The sequence below is a fragment of the Ovis canadensis genome, chromosome 5, assembly GCF_042477335.2.
Source record: "Ovis canadensis isolate MfBH-ARS-UI-01 breed Bighorn chromosome 5, ARS-UI_OviCan_v2, whole genome shotgun sequence".
In the NCBI taxonomy this organism is placed as follows: domain Eukaryota; kingdom Metazoa; phylum Chordata; class Mammalia; order Artiodactyla; family Bovidae; genus Ovis; species Ovis canadensis.
The window spans coordinates 68,771,234-68,775,688 of NC_091249.1; the positions used below are offsets into that span (position 1 = coordinate 68,771,234).

General features: G+C 38.8%; 1 non-coding gene across 1 annotated transcript; it reads left to right on the forward strand.

Annotated features, from left to right (window-relative positions):
* Nucleotides 1-1,166: 1,166 nt before the first annotated feature.
* LOC138441911 (small nucleolar RNA SNORA31) lies at nucleotides 1,167-1,290 on the forward strand. Its single transcript, XR_011257479.1, has one exon. It is a non-coding gene; the product is annotated as a small nucleolar RNA SNORA31 (small nucleolar RNA).
* Nucleotides 1,291-4,455: the final 3,165 nt, after the last annotated feature.

Here is a 4,455-nt window from a genome sequence, read left to right on the forward strand (position 1 = left end):
CCTTCAGCTTAAAGACTATCTTCTTATAAGTCTTTTAATAGAGGAGAGATCCAAAATTAACTAAAATATTGGATAGCTCCACTGAATTTTTAGAAAACCTAATTTCAATTATGGAGGAAGGGTAAGTGAATGATGAAGAGGTATTGACTAGATAAGATACCGAAAGCTTTCATGATAAGAATTCAAGAGACATCAAGTTTTGTCATTGAAGAGTGTGATTATGCCATATGATAACAAATAGATATCAAGAACATACTTCAAAGTGACTGAGTTTTACCTTTCTTTTTCCAATGTGTAGGATCTTATAAAAATAAAGTGTGTGTTTGTATAGATATATGATAGATCAATTCAGTTCAGTTCAGTTGCTCACTCATGTCCGACTCTTTGTGACCCCATGAATCACAGCACGCCAGGCCTCCCTGTCCATCACCAACTCCGGGAGTTCGCTCAGACTCACGTCCATTGAGTCAGTGATGCCATCCAGCCATCTCATCCTCGGTCGTCCCCTTCTCCTCCTGCCCCCAATCCCTGCCAGCATCAGAGTCTTTTCCAATGAGTCAACTCCTCATATGAGGTGGCCAAAGTACTGGATAGATAGACATTACTAGGAAAATTGTGTTGACATTATAAGGAAAAACAAAATAATATGCTTAAAAATTCTAAATATATATTCTAGTTTATAGACATAAAAGATTAACCAGAATATTTTCATGTGACAAAGTCCACTTCAAACTTCTTTATGCACAAAGGTATAAAGTAGGGCGGTGGGGAACTAATGGTGGTAAAGGGAAATCAATGCAGTAGTCCTGGCTTTAGGTAACATAGGAGATGGAGGGTCAAGTGATGCCATTGGTCCCTGCCCTTTTCTTTATTTCCCCCTTAGGTTATTCTGGGCTTCCCTGTGGCTCAGCTGGTAAAGAATCTGCCCGCAATGTGGGAGGCCTGGGTTAGGAAGATTCCATGGAGAAGGGAACGGCTACCCACTCCAATATTCTGGCCTGGAGAGTTCCATGGACTGTATTTGCAAAGAGTTGGACACTACTGAGTGACTTTAGCTTCACTAGGTTATTCTATTCTTTAGATCTTGCCTCACCACTGTATGGACAGTATAAGCTGCTCCACATTTATACATGTCATAATTCCAAGAACCCTCTCCTTCTCTGTACCTGCATCCATTATATTAAAACAAACACTGTGTTTGCTAGGGCTTCCACTACAGATGCAAGAAAAATGTGTCCTCATGCTTTCTGTCTGATTGTGGCAGCCCAGATTGAATGGGGGAATACAAGGGAAAAAATTTGCACCTCCCAAATAACCTTGTGAGCAGTAAAAGTCTGCTTTATTCTAAAGAAGAATGTATAGGAGTTTACAAGGCTTTCCTGGTGGCTCATAATCTCCCTGCCAATATAGGAGATGTGCTTTCAGTCCCTGATCCGGGAAGGTCTCCTGGAGAAGGAAATGGAAACCCACTCCAGTGTTCTTGTCTGGAGAATTCCATGGACAAAGGAACCTGCACAGTTAATTGAGTCATAGAGTCAGACATAACTGAGCAACTATACAGCAACATTGAAAGATTATTCCCTTATAACCTTACCTTCTGATTGATTTCACTTCTAAAGACATAAGAGTTAAGTCTACTATGGCTGATGCATGTTGATACATGGCAGAAAGCAACACAATATTGTAAAGCAATTATCCTTCAATTAGAAAGAAAGAAAAAAAAAAGTTAAGTCTAAATAAAGAATAAAACCAGCACTGATTAGACCTGTTTGGAGGACCAGATCTCTTTTTTTGACTAACTGTTCTAAATTAGGTGTTCTAATTGGCCAGTCATGCAGTCTGTATTAGGTGCCTAGCTCTGTGACTAGGAATTAGGACCCTGGATTAATGGTCTTATCAATAGCCCATGAAATGGAGGAGGGTTGATTCATAAAATGAAGAGCACAAGGCCATTAAAATAATAATAATAAGAGCACTAGATGCCTACTATCAGTTCTTTAGTTTATAGCATATATGTTTTTAGAGGCATAAATGCTGAAAGAGAGAAAACAGCATCTCCTCAAATGATGGCATTGGTAAATTTGCATTCCTTACTTGGGTTGGCCACTCTTGAGCTGTGATATTCCAGTTGGGATGTCAGAGTACAGGGACAGTGGCCCCTGAGCTGATGAGAGGTGGGCTTCTGCTGGGATTGTATAACAAGGTCAAATCTGAAACAAACTCATGGTTTTGAAGTTAGGGAAATCAAACAATCCCTTTGGCTCAGAAAGGCATTCATGGAGTGAACTAAAGTATTGACTCCTTTTGCATTGTGTAGCAGGGCTTTGACCCTGCCCTGAATAGTAGGACTTCACATACCAGGAATCCACACAGGCTCACCCCATTATATACAGAGCCCATGGAAAGAGAACAATACAGCCTGAAGTACCCTTTAAAATAGATTTTACAAAACGAATGTGTTTTTTGATCTTCACAGAAATATCCTTTTGGAAGAGGTGAATTCAGATAAAAACTACAAAAAAGGCATTAAGATTTATTAATATGAAGAAACAAGAACTATGTCAGATATCTTGATAAAAAGTCAACTTCTTAGAAGCCTATGCTACAGTCACAAATGAAGAATATCTGATGATAAACCCAGGTAGCTCCAGGGGTCCTGGTAGCAGGAAAAGAATAAACTCAGGAAGCTGGGGCTGGGGCAAATAAACTAATAAGAAGCAGTATAGCCTAATGCTGAAGCATATCTGCTGTCAGTTCAGGTCTGGGTTTGAATTCAGTGTTGTCACTTAGTGACTGGCTTGTTCTTAGAATATTTGCTTCAGTTGTAAGATGGGAATAATGATAACATCTAGTTTATTGACTTGTAGAATACCTAAGGAACTTAGATTGATCCTTATATACACTCAAAATTCTTAAGTAGTAGTATTATATGTAAGATCTGAAGTCACAGAAGATAAAGTCCAAGTGCTCAAGCATTGCATCTTGAATAATGAAGCTGAAGCTGTAACTGAGCAGGGCCCTATGGGGTTTTCCTGCAACAGAACACCCTCTATTTCCTCTGCCAGACTCTTCTCTGTAGAAAAGCTTTAGCCTCCTAGGCTTTCCCAAATTCAAAAGAATACATTTAATCAGAGAAGTGAGAAAGTCCCAAAAGAAAGAAAAACAGTCAAGTGAGACAAAATAATAATAATTTAGCCACCAAACAGTCAAGGACCTTTAATTCCCCCTCAAGGGCTAGAGATAGTATTCTGTTCTTTGAGCTGTTTTGCAGATACTGAAACCCTCACTTGGTGTAAGAAGTTAACTGTGTGCTGCCCACAAGCACACAGACCCCACACTAGTTGGAACTAGAAGGGTAATGATGTTGACTCCAGTTCCCTCATCACCAACCAATGAAAAGAATGTCCACAAGCTGATCACACACCCCACAACCCCCCTCCCTCACCCAATCTTTGAAAACCTGACCCTGAAATCCTTCAGGAAGTTCAGGCCTGTTAAACACCAGCTGCCTGGACTTCTTGCTTGGTACCTTGCAGTAAATGCTGCACTTCCCTTCATCATAACCCAGGGTCAGTAGATTGGCTTGTGGGCAAGTGAATCCAAGTTTGGTTCTGTAACATAGCTATCAAGACCACACTGCAGGAGGAGGTAAATTTCCCCAAAATGTGTTACAATACACCAGCGGAAGAAGAGGTAATGCAAGCTGGGAGGCAAAGTAAAACAAAATCCAGGAGAGTTACCAACGTGGGGAATTAATAATCCATTCGATTTCCTTATGTATTTCATTGGATGTTGGTCACATAAGGACAGTAACTTTGCTTCATAAGGGAGGTACTGAGAGTTTGGTGACCTGATATTATATTGATATGAAAAGAACATCCATATATTCACAGCTACAAAAAGTACCAATTTACACATATCTGTTCTGATGCTATATATAAGAAAAGCAAATGACAGTTGTGGTGTAATGCAAGCAAACTATTGTTAATTCATTCAAACCCCATTATATATATGAATATGAGGCCTTTAAAAATAAATAAAAGATGAAGCCTTGTTCATCATTGGTCTCTAATCCCATTCAATACAGAAAAAGCCAAAAACACGCTCTGTGATACATTGCTTTTTGTGTAAACTTTTCTTGTTCATTGCTGATGTCTTGACTTTTTTGACATTTATTGAATGAAAATAATTGATTTTTCTCAGTTTATAAAACTTGGTGAATCCTTATTTAACTTCTTGGCAGTTATAAGTAATAAAGAAGCTTCCTGAAGTAAGATTTTTACAAAGTTGGCTTAGGTTTTCCTTACACAAAATCCCTGGGAAACTGGAATTGAAATAGTCACTTTTTCTTCTTTTATATGAAATTTTTTCTTCTTTTATCATTGAGCACATTCATTTACACTTTTTGTCTAGGGTTTTTCTGGACTGTTAGGTTGCTACTTTGCTTTATTTTAG